This window comes from Pleurodeles waltl, chromosome 5 (assembly GCF_031143425.1).
Source record: "Pleurodeles waltl isolate 20211129_DDA chromosome 5, aPleWal1.hap1.20221129, whole genome shotgun sequence".
In the NCBI taxonomy this organism is placed as follows: Eukaryota; Metazoa; Chordata; class Amphibia; order Caudata; family Salamandridae; genus Pleurodeles; species Pleurodeles waltl.
The window spans coordinates 1,092,627,128-1,092,640,404 of NC_090444.1; positions in this window are offsets into that span (position 1 = coordinate 1,092,627,128).

Genomic DNA, 13,277 nt, shown 5'->3' on the forward strand with positions numbered 1-13,277 from the left:
TATCTGTTCACTCACTTGCTATCTGACCTTCAACAGGAGAGGACCTACACTGCAAGTGCTGCTGTGACCTGTGTCTGGAACTGACCATGGCTCGTCTTACTGGGGAAAGGGCCCCTGCCTTCTCCGCTGTGGAGTTGGAGAGACTGGTGGATGGGGTCCTAAACCAGTACCGAATGCTGTATGGGCCTCTGGACCAACAGGTGAGTACACTGTGAGCACGATGCAGGGGGCATGAATGCATGGAGTGCTGTGTGTGAGGGCCTCGTGTGGGGGCTGGTAGAAGGGCCCCGGGCAGCTTGCTGCATGTATGGTGGGCAATGCCTGTGCGTAAGGGGATGTGAGGGCTATGGTGGGCCATGAGTGTAACAGGCAGGACGGTCTGACTGATACCTTTTCTATGTGTATTTCTCTGCAGGTCAGTGCCAATCAAAAAAAGGGTAAATGGCATGCCATCGCCAAGGACGTGCGGACCCTGGGGGTCTACGGCAGGTGGAGCACCCACTGTCGGAAATGTTGGTAGGAACTGAGACGCTGGGCACGGAAGACGGCAGAGGCCCAGCTGGGGATGGCCTCCCAACGAGAAAGAGGTGCCCGCCGAACCCTGACCCTCCTGATGGCCTGCATACTGGCGGTGGCCTATCCAGAGCTGGTTGGGAGCTTGGGGGCATCACAGCAGCCAACTACTTGCGCGTGGTGGGGTGGCATCCGGGTGGGGGATGTGGGCCTGTGGGTGCCCCTAGGCCAGGCTGGACATTGCACGGTAGGTCCCATGTTGGGCAGGGTCTGAAGTAAACCTCCTTTAACCAAGCTAGTAGGCATCCACTACTGGTCAGGGGTCTATGGGTCTCAGGTATGCTGCAGTTGGCATTAGGTATCCCTGTCCATGGGCTAGTGACTAGCATTGTGACTGTTAGTGCTTTGCCTAGAGCTTAGGGCTGTTCCCTGTGTGTGTGTGTCGTGTACGCCAACAATGGTGTTGTTGCCACCATTGACCAAGGGTATCCTTTGTCTCGCCCCCCCCTTTTTTGTTTTGTCACCCTGTCCTTCTGTGCATTAGCATCATCTGGCAGAGGAGCAGAGGTACCGGCGATGGTGAGAGCTGCATCCCACAGGGCCCAGGAGGCTGAATCTACCAATGGTGAGGGCACCAGTGGGAAGGAGGGTGAGGGGAGCACCACGGCGGAGACTGGAGGGGACAGTTCTGACAGTGATACCTCCTCTGATAAAAGCTCCCTGGTGGTGGTGGACACTTCTGTGCCCACCCCAACTACAGGTACAGGCGCCACCCCCGTATCAGCACCACTCTCACAGCAGCCCGTCAGCGTGTTTCCCGTGCCCACTCATCCAGGAGAGTGGGCATCTCCTTCACCCGAGGCACTTCAGACCCTGCCCCAGTTAGCCCTGCTGCCCTGAGTGAGGAGGCTATTGACCTCCTGCGATCCATCTCTGTTGGGTAGTCAACCATTGTGAATGCCATCCAGGGGCTGGCAGACCATTTGCAACAAACAAATGCATTCCTGGAGGGCATTCACTCTGGCATGGTGGCCCAACAGACATCAATCCAGGCTCTGGCCTCCTCCCTTATGGCAGCCATTGTCCCTGTTTCTAGCCTCCCCCCTCCAACTTCCTCTGCCCAAACCCATTGCCCTCAACCCCAACCTATCCCAAGCACACAGGCAGACCAGCATGCACACTAGACAACACACAGGAGTTGTTCAGGCATCACAAGCACCACACATCATCCCACAGGCACTCACACAAACACCATCCAGATTCAGACATACCAACATCCACTGCCTCCACTGTGTCCCCCTCCTCCTCATCGTCCCCCTCCTTCCCAGTTGCGTCCACACTCACACCTGCATGCACTACATCCTCATCTACTCCCACCATCACGATCACGCATATAACTACACGCCCCTCACTGGCAGTAACCACCCTTACATCCATGCACACGTCCCCTGTGTCCTCTCCCACTTTGTCTGTGCCTCATCCTCCTAAAGTACACAAACGCAAGCTCCCAACAGCCATACACCTCACAACAGCATACAGCCCATGCAACTGCACCCAAACACAGCAGACACCTCCTACAACCATTTTTTCTTCCTCCACTCCCAAACTTTCACCCTCTTCCCGCCCCAATGTCCCTAAGAAGCTTTTCCTCTCCATTGTGACCTCTTACCTACCACTCCCCCGTTCTTCACGTCCGTCCAGGGTGGTCAGAACCCAGGCGATCACCTCAGCCACCCAGTCCACGGCCACAGTAGTGTTGACAGCTACTTCAGGTGGGAGAGGATCCCGGGCACCAGGCAGCAACACTGAAAGGGTGCCTGTACTAGGTGTTTCAAGGAAGGGCAAGGTGGCACCACCAGCTGCAACAGGGAAGGCCAAGGAGTCACCACCAGCTGGGACAAGGAAGGGCAAGGAGGCACCACCAGCAGTGTCTAGGAAGGGCAAGTAGGCACTACCAGCTGTGAGAGGGAAGGACAAGGAGGGTACCACCAGCAGTGTCTGGGAAGGGCAAGGAGCAATCCCCGGCTGCTGACAGGAAGGGCAAGGGGCCTGCACCAGCAGGCAGGAAGGACAGGAGGCCTGGTGCTGGGACTCATTCAGAGCCCCCACCACCAACCATGGTGGTTCAGCCATTTGAGGCTTCAAGGGAAGGGATGGGGCCTCCCCCCTCCACTGCTAGCACCGTCACCAGCACCACTGCCAGCAGCAGCAGCCCCAGTGGTCCGAGGTCACAGGGGATGGGCCGGAGCCTCCCCCCACCACTGCCAGCACCGACACCAGCACCACTGCCAGCAGCAGCAGCCCCAGTGGGCAGCCGTCTAACGCTGCAGGGGATGGGCTGGAGCCTTCCCCCACCACTGCCAGCCCCGACACCAGCCCCGACACCAGTGCCAGCAGCATCAGCCCCAGTGGGCAGCCATCTGAGGCTGCAGGGGATGGACTGGAGCCTCCCCCCACCACTGCCAGCCCCCCCACTGCCACCACTGTGCAGCCTACACCACCGGCGGACAGTGTGTAGTCCTGCCTCCATGGGCTGTAGTTCGTCCTGGCCCCTGCAAATCCCGTGGGTCTGACACTCAGGTGAGAGACTGTGACCTTGCACTCCCCAAGATCTGCATCACAGGGCTTAGTGCCCCCTCCAGAACCAATGGAGAAGCCATCCACTCACCCCATCCTTCCCAGGATGAAGCACACTGGGCACAATGTCCCCTCCAGAACCCGTGGAGAAGCCATCCACTAGAGAGACTGTGGCCTTGCACTCCCCAGGACTAAGCAGTGGGCAAACCACCCACTTGAGAGACTGTGGCCTTGCACTCCCCAGGACCATGCTGTGGGTAAACCACCCACTTGAGAGAATGTGGCCCTGCACTCCCAGGACCAAGCAGTTGGCAAACCACCCACTTGAGGCGACTGTGGCCTTACACTCCCCAGGACAGTGCAGAGCGTTGCCCCCTCCAGGACCAGTGGTGTTGTACCATCTTCCAGCTGAGGTGCCCCCCTATTCCCCGTCCCCCGAGGGGCTTGTGTATTTTTGACCTGATGCCCCTGCAGTGTTCTCTCCATGTTGTTGCAGGAGTGGGGTGGGACCCTTGCCTATGTGTTGTGGCCCTGTGGTCCACAGACATTGAGGGCTGTGCAGTGTCCCGACATTTGTAAATATGTTTATACATTTGTATTTTGATGGACTTATTCATGTTATTTTATCGTAGCACACTCACTTTCTTCAAATAATTTTGTCCATGCATTATTCCTGAGTGGTACGGGGTGAATATGTAATCTTTGTGCATCTGGTTGTGTGTATGGTGTTGGGGGGGTGTGTGTTGTGTGTGTGTGTCACTCTCTTTTTTCTCCCCGCTCCCTTGTGTGCTAGGCGTCAGTACTCACTGTGGTTGTCTTTGCCAGCGTTGATGTTCATAATGCAGCAGAAGGTAGACGAGCATCAGAAATATGTGCAGCTCACGCTGCATCGCGTCGTGGTTATTCCCTGGGTCTCCACAGGTGAGTCCTTTGACTTCTGTGCAGTATTTCTGCAATGCTTTTGATGTCATTGGTACCACCCCGGAAAAGGTGGCAGATAGGCTGGTCATAATAGTGTGGGCAGTACATTGTCTTCCGCCTGGCTGTTGGCAGGTACCGCTGTGGTGCTTGTTGATTCCGCCGTGGCGGTCGGTGTGTTAAAGTGTCTGTCTGTCTGAGCGGTTTCCGCCGTGGTCATAATTCTATTTTGGTTACCGTCAGCCTGTTGGCAGTATTACTGCTGCTTTATCACCAACCAGAAGGGTTGTAATGAGGGCCATAATGTTTAAAGAGATATTTACAATAATATCACTTACAGGCTTCATCACAAATAATGCTTGAGAGCAGGTACACTTCAAAATTAAGCCGGAGTTTCTTGCACTCCTGAGAATGTCCTAACACACAATGTTCAATTCAAACTCAAATGTATAGATTGTGCGCTCTAAAGTCTTTCCAAGTTCTTTATACAAACAAGTCAAGATATACAGACGTGAAGACCTTCAGTTCCGAGGCGTTTAAAGTTCGGAGTGCCCAAGACTTAAAGTGTCCAGAGCGCTAGGACTTTTAGAAACAGAGAAACAAATAAGGTACATTTGCAAGAACGGGATTTCCCTTTTAATGAACTCAAGCTTGACCTAATCTCAAACTTACCCATGGATTAGTGTCCACGAGCCTGAGGTCAAGTTCCTAGGGCCTGATTTAGATTTCGCCTGACAGGTTGCTCCGTCACAACGGTGACAGATATCCTGTCTGCCAAGATATAAATTCCATTAAAAAAAAAAGGGATTTATATTTCAGTGGACAGGATATCTGTCACGGTTGTGATGGAATAACCCATCCACCAAAATCTAGATCAGGCCCTTAGCCTTGTCTTTAAAAAGATGGATGTGATGTTTGCTGATGGCAGGTGGAAGTGATGGTTGGAATCAATTAACCATGGCAGGCGGAACCAATGAGCATTAGCCGTTGGAGTCAGTAGGTCACAGCAGTTCGTGCCAATAACCAAAGATGGTGGAGCAAATAAACACAAATGGTTACAGTCAATAGGTAATGGCCGAAGGAGCTAATTAACCAGGAAACATGTGGTTCTTCTACAGTAGTAGAAAAGGAGGAAACAAAGGTGCAGGAGGTGAATAGCTCTGAGAGGGGGATCATGGTTTGCAGGAGGCCATGAGGTGCCACAGGGGAAAGACAACATGAGTCCTGTGTGAGAAAACCCACAGTACAGAAGGCACTAGAGGGAGTTGTGATGCTTTCAACTGTTAGTGTGGTTTAGACTGTGACATTAGCCTTTCTACATAATGAGTAAGAAGCCACTGACCCAAAATCTCTACACCTCTCACATTATAAGGTATTTGAATTTTGGGTGACCAACACAACTGACTTTCTCCGAGAACATAGGCTTATCAGTTACTTGTTGATAAAAATGTTGAGGCTATGTTCTTTGCTTTACATTTACGAACGCAATGTATTTTCATTTGCATTGTGGTTTCTTTATTTCAGCTTGTTGTCAAGGTTCATGATCAGAAGGATGTTGTATAGCACAGGTACGTGAACCTGACACAAAATAGCTCAATTTTGGTAAAAAGATTTAGCTCCTCCTTTTGACATTGCTTAACCTATATCAACATTCTAGAAAATGCATTGCTATTCTGTTGTATTTTTATCATTGTTCCTTTGTTTGTAATCATTTAGAGTTTGCAAACAACGTATACATTTTATAGCCTGGAACCCTGGTCGTGACCCGTTATTGTGTTGCATTGCCATTTATTGTGTGCATTTTACTATTTATTTTCCGTTTTTAGTGCAAATTATGCTTATACATTTTGAGATATTATCAAGGTGTGCTTACTCACAATTCCGGCCGGATATTCACAATGTTATTGCCACTGTGGTATTAGTATTATCCAGTATCTTGACCTAGCAAATACAGTCTCTTTTGAGCAAAATCTTGATTGCTCAGACCTGTCTACCCACAGAGGAAGGTGACCTGGGAAGCCAAACATGATCATACTTTGTCATTGCTGTAGGCAATGGTGCACGGATATCTGGATCCCTTGGGGGCCCATGCACAGAAATTGTACAGCTATCTTACATTCAGCTCACAAATTATTTGGTACCCAAATGTTGAAAAACACATTAAAATCTGTCCCCACATCCTTCAACATCCTTCAACATTTTCACCAATCTGCAAACCTTTGTATACCATTGAGCAGGATTCTCTCAATGTTTAGGGAAGTTGTTCATGAATGTCACACGATTACCTAGACTCCATGGCATATGAACATACCCTTCACATGGTATCTCTCTCATAGGGAAAGACAAGTTAAAGCCTAAGCCTCATCTAGGGGTACCAGAGGCAGCTTACCATTTACTTCTATAGTGTCTTTTTTCCTGCTCTTTCACCCATTTACTCTCTAAACTGTCAAAATTGCTTCTCTTCTGAATGCATTTAACTGGTTCAGCAATGTGAAACTTAAGTCCTGAAGATCACATAGTGACAATTGCCATCATCTAACTATGCCCTGAAACATTTCTGTAAGAGAATACTGTTGGAGAGGTCTACCTCATACTTCTCTGCCAATTCTGTTAATTTCTCATGTGTAGTAGCACCTGCCTTGTAATTTCTTTACTTAGGTATATTAATTCATTTTCCTGGTATTGACTAAAATGTGAAATGTTTAAACATTCCCTGATAATTTCTTCTAGTTTCACCTCCTGTTTCTGTACATTAAGGGGTCTAGCCCTTACTTAACTTGTAGATGGTGTCTCCGTTTTTCCTCTTCCCATATTCTCAAGAGTTTTCTCAGTTTTCCTCATAGGGCACAATCTCATTTTTGAATGGTCCCGTTTCCCCTTGAGCAATTGGAGTTATAAAAGCTGTTTTTCTCCCATTCCTTCTTAAAGTCTGAACAAGTTGTGATGGGATCCAGGCAACAATCTGCGAGTTTTACAACATTGGGATAAATCCTTATGTGGTTACTTTACCTACAGCTCCTGGAACAGCAGGGTTTGGGGCAATGTTTACTGGTGTGGATATAGCAGGAATTGCTAATGTTTTAGCTTATATTACTTGTGACATTTGTGCAGGAACCATCACAGTAAAAGTTGAAATACCTGGAGCAATTACAGTAGTAGCTGTTTCAGCAGGTGCAGTTGCAAGTGAAAGAGTTGGGAGTGGTGCCCCAATCTGAACTACATTTGGATCAATATGGGCGGTGGTGCCTTTACCACTAGATGTTGCAGCGCTCTCTGAATCTGATGAAGGAGCAGCATAAGCCAATGAGCCTGAGTATAACAGATCATCCAAAATATCATCCCCAGCATCACTTTTGTTATCCTTTTTCTTGGCAGTATTGTCATCTTCATTTCCCTGCTTCTGCTTCTGTTGTCAATACAGAATACATTCTAGCTCCCTCAACCACACTTCCTCTATCTATGCTGTTCTTCATCCCATTTAGCATTGTAGTAATTTTGCACTGCTCTATTCACTCTATTCTGATACCTTTCTTTATTTTAGGGATGAGATGGCTGCTCCCAATCAAATGCTTTACACTGTGCATATCTATGGGGTAGTTTCATGTTATTTAATATTCCCCTTAATTTGTCAATACCCTTTAAATCAAAGGTAACATATTGTGGCAATCTTAATGCTTAATCCTTTTTTGTGAACTAGTCTCATTGATGAAGCCACAAACCTGTGCAAAGCCCTTTGCTTGTCCCTATATAATGACTAGTGTAGCATCCTAACCCCATGGGGAGGGACTCGCACATCACCTTTTATTAAACCCCAAAGGCTTTAAAACATTCATGATCACAGTAATTCAAAAATAAAATGAGCAAATTTGATTCAATTATTTTTCAATGTTTTTGTTCAATTCACAATTCAATAGAGATCAATATTTGAACCAAATCTCAGCACAATCTTTTCCTTCATGGACCTCCCACAGCACCACAACTGAAGACTCACTAGCCAATCCCAGCACACCCTTTTGTACCAGTTGACTTATCCCACCATGATACCCTCTTATAGAAGTCTCACTCCTCACAGCGGTTCACCCTCCTTTACAATATTCTCATACACTAAAGTTTGCAACTTTAAGCAAGCACAATAAACAAATAATCCTTGTGTGCTCCACTAAAGAATTTAAAGTAGTTCATTCACACAAGTGCTAACCAAAATACTCCTTTTAACTTAAACACACAAACACAGATAAAATCTCAATCAGTGAAAAATCACCATTACTGATATAGTTTCCCCTTTGTGCAATAGGTTCTACTAACACCAATTGCTATTAGTACAATCATAAAAATATTTTATGATCCATTTCAGTTGTGCGACTGATGATACCTCACAAACCGACACCACAAAACGTTAGCAGACAAGTAATATCACAGAATCTCTTATCTATCACCGTAAACAACTGTGATGCACAATCCTATTCATACTCACACCGCCACCAGAGCAAAGACTTTCAGAACCACCAAACTCCTTCAATATTCAAGGTTGAGCCATGGACTTAAGGGACATGGATACTTCTAAACCTGGGCAAATATAATTAATTTTGGCTCCTTTTCTCCTGTGACTTTAACGATATTCTGCATCCACTTGCTGGAGCAGGATTCTTATATCTCAATCATCAAGTATAATCATTAAATAACCCCCACCATTTATTGTATGGACATTTATTAGTCATCAAGGAGTGATGATAAGGAGCAATAATTTACATCAAACACCATGTACAGTGAAGTCCTTTTGGGGCTTCACGAGGATAAAAAAAAAAATTGTGAGTTAAAAAGGTTTTATTAAAAAATTAATACAAGTCAGATTATTCATTTAGTAAGTATTACATTTGGTCATCAATGTTTTGAATTCAAATCATCCATTGTGAGAAAGTAGCCTCTTTCTAGCATGGTCACCCCCACTTTTGGCCTGTTTGTGAGTGTGTGTCAGTGTGTTTTTCCTGTGTCACTGGGATCCTGCTTGCCAGGACCCCAGTGCTCACAGCTAAAAACCTATATGTCAGTGTGTGTTGCCTGAATCACTGCGATCCTACTAGCTAGGACACTAGTGCTCATAGTTTGTGGCCTAATGTGTGTGTTGTCAGTAGTGCTTGAATGTGTCACTGACGCTCTGCTAACCAGAACCTCAGTGCTTAAGCTCTCTCTGCTTTTAAATTTGTCACTTCAGGCTAGTGACTTTATTTACCAATTTCAATTGGCACACTGGACCCCCCTTATAAGTCCCTAGTATATGGTATCTCGGTCCCCAGGGCATTGGGGTTCCAGGAAATCCATATGGGCTGCAGCATTTCTTTTGCCACCCATAGGGAGCTCAGACAAACCCTTGCACAGGCCTGCCTTTGCAGCCTGCGTGAAATAACGCACATGTTATTTCACAGACATTTTCACTGCACTTAAGTAACTAATGAGTCACCTATATGTCTTACCTTCACTTGCTAAAGGTTAGGTGCAAAGCTACTAAGTGTGAGGGCACCCTTGCACTAGCAAAGGTGCCCCCACATAGTTCAGGGCCATTTCCCCAGACTTTGTGAGTGCGGGGACACCATTATACTCGTGCACTACATATAGGTCAATACCTATATGTAGCTTCACAATGGTAACTCTGAATATGGCCATGTAACATGTCTAAGATCATGGAATTGTCCCACCATTCCAAATCTGGTATTGAGGATCCAATTCCATGCTTCCTGGGAGCTCCACCATGGACCCCCAGTACAGCCAAACCAGTTCTCTGAAGCTTGCACTGCAGCTACAGCTGCTGCCATGTCACAGACAGTGTTCTGCCCTCCCGGGGTCTGTGCAGGCTAGTCCCAGGAAGGCAGAACACCCTCTCCCTTTGGAAACAGGTGTTACAGGCTGGGTAGGGGTAGCCTCCCCCAGCCTCTGGAAATGCTTTGATGGGCACAGATGGTGCCCTCCTTGCATAAGCTAGTCTACACCGGTTCAGGGACCCCTTGTCCCCTGCTCTGGTGTGAAACTGGACAATGTAAAGAGGAGTGACCACTTTCCTGTCCATCACCACCCTAGGGGTGGTGCCCAGAGCTCCTCCAGCGTGTCCCAGACTTCAGCCATCTTGCTTTGCAAGGTGTTGGGGCACTCTGGAGGGCTCTGAGTGGCCAGTGCCAAAGGTGACGTCAGAGACCCCTCCTGATAGGTCCATACCTGATAAGGTAGCCAATCCCCCTCTAAGGGCTATTTAGGGTCTCTGCTGTGGATTCTCTTCCGATTCTGCTTGCAAGTTTCCTTCAGGAATCCTCTGCAACAACTTCGGGTCAGCCGCAGCCTGCTCCAGGAAACGCCATAACTGCAACAGAGTATCCACAAGAGATACTTTTCTTCAGCAACCTCAGCTCCAAATCAGAAACTGCAACAGTTCCCATGGTGTGAATGCTCTGAGGACTCCCTGTCTTCATCCTTCACCAGAAGGACCGCAGGAATCTACCGTGGGGTGACGGAGTCACTCCCCTGCTCCAGCAGGCACCTTCCAAGATGACAACCGGTACCCTTGGACTCCTCTCACAGTTACAAGCGTGCTCCTAAGGACATAGAGAGTGGACATCATCGACTTAGACTGTCCTGAGGTCCTGCTAACACAATTTGGAGTAGGTAAGACCTTGCCTTCCCAGAGAGCAACGGTACCCCTGTGTACTGCGTCTTCTTCACTTCCTGAGGCCTCTGGGCACTATTTGCAAAATTCCTTCATGCACAGCCTGGCCCAAGTCCCCAGCACTCCTTCCTGTGATGCTCAACTCGCTGATTTTGTTCTCCGGAGGCACGGGACCTTCCTTTGTCGTGCTGCATCAACCGTGTTTTGCACCTTCTTTATCCCCATGTCCTGGAATCTCTGGGGGTGCGCTGGCATACTGAGGGCTCTCTAAAGTGCTGAAAGCCCCCTCTTCCTCCTCACATAGAGTTGAGGCCCCCAGGTCCCTCCTGGGTCCATCCAGTGCCATTTTGATGCAAAACATACTTTTATCATAGCCAAGGCTTGTTGGTGACTTCCAACACGAAATCACATCTGCAATGATCTTTACATTGTGGGGCATCCTTTGCATCATGCAGGAACCCGCTGGCATCTTCCTAAGGTGCATTTCTGCAGACTTCAACTAACAGTGGACTCTTCTTTTGCACCCTCTTCTGGGTTGGCAGGGGCTCCTTTCCTTCCTGGAACTTCTTTTGACTTCTGGACTTGGTCCACTTCCTTTGCAGGTAGGTATTCAGGTCCAGGAATCCAGCAGTTGTTCTTTGCAGACTTGGTTGGTTGCTGCAAAATCCCAATCACGAGGTGTAGTGTGTCCTAAGGAAACTTGCAGTACTTTACTCCTGCTTTTCTGGGCTCTGGGGTTGGGTAATTTACTTTCCTTTACGGTATTCTTACTCTCCCACGATTTGCACACACTACACTTGTCTAGGGGGAATTCGTGATTCACATTCCTCTTTCTTAGTTTATGGTTTGTGTTGCCCCTAGACCTATTTTCTCCCATTTGCAATCTATAGCATTTCCTATTGCTTGCATTGTTCTATGACTACTTACTTGTCTAATTTTGGTGTCTAGTGTATATATTGTGTATAATACTTACCTCCAGAAGGAGTATTGCCTCTAAGATATTTTTGGTACTGTGCACCCAAATAAACTACCTTTATTTTTGGTAACACTGAGTATTGTCTTTACTTGTGTATAAGTACTGTGTGACTATAAGTGGTATTGCAGGAGTTTTGCATGTCTCCTAGTTCAGCCTAAGCTGCTCGGCTATTGCTCCCTCTATCAGCCTAAGCTGCTAGAACACTACTACATTTCACTAATATGGGATAACTGGACCTGGTATAAGGTGTAAGTACCAAAGGTACCCACTACAAACCAGACCAGCCTCCCACATCCGTTAGTTGCAATTTCAAGAGAAGATATGCCACGTTATTCAGAATTATAGAGAGAACCTAGAAAATGCAGCAAATGTGTTCCATAATGGAAAATTCCTAATCTAAATTAATGGAATTTTTAGGTATAAAGAACAATTATCTTCAAACTGCAAGGTAAGGTGTCAGTTTCAGAAAACAAATGAAGTTCACTGATGAGAGATTGCATAGGCTTGAAGCCTCATCAATCAAGCAAAGAAAACTGACTGACAGAACAGAACCTACTTACTCATTTACCTATGCTTACTCCTCCTCCTGTGATATAGCCCATCAACTAGGACTATCCAGCCATCTCTGTGCTGAGCGCTTCTTTCAATCTGACTCCAGGTGTAATCCATATCCTTGCAGTCAGCTTTGAAGCCTTGAGGCCTTGGTGCCAGGTGTTTCTTGACCTTCTTCTTTTCCTTTTCCCTTGAGAGTTCCAGGTGTGCGAGATATATCTTTGTAAAAGCCAGCTTGCTGGTCTTGCAACTGAGCATCAACTTGTTCCTTCATTCTGTTCGGGATGACTGTTGAACACTTTGATTGAGGCTCATAAAGGGTTATCCCTCCATAGTTTGAGCAGCTAGTTAGGTCACCTTTCCTGGAGATCTTAATGAGATACCCTCCTTACAGTCTGATTACACCTTTCCCTCTACCCATATCCCTCTAAACATGGGACAGAGCATGTCCTCTGATATTTCAATGCCTGCCTTCAGTGTCTCTGCAGGAATGTTGTCAGGTCAGGTCCTGCTGCCTTTGTCATTTCTCAGATGTAAGATGGCTTGCTGTATTTCTTTCTTGGTTGGTCTGCTGCAAGTGTCAAGTTCTACCAAATATCAGTAGCAATATCAGTCAGTCTCCAGCAAACTCTGGAAACAGGTAAACTCCATGGCATCTCATGTATTCACAATGAGCTATGAAATCATGTCCTTGGTTTGTTACTTTGATCAAATCTTATGGTTCAGACAGTTCTGCCCACAAGTTATGTTTCCTGCCATCTCCTCTCCTGCTGGTGGGAACCCCACTGTCAGTTATGTAATACATAGCCATTGCTTATTCACCAGCTAACAGAAAGCCTCTGGAAAATGAAAGCATCTGCAGTGGAACGAGAAACACATCTCGTGTAAAACAGGCTTCTTCTCCCTAACATGTAAAGTTGTCATTTCATATGTATTCTGTAGTTCGGCCAACTTAATTCAATACTTTATGCTTCTTCATTTGTGTGTTTTAATGTCTAAATATTGTCACTTACTACAAATGTTGTATTATTTATGCATTTGTTATTCGGCAATGAAAATTAACACTTTTCAGTTAAATGTGTATATTTT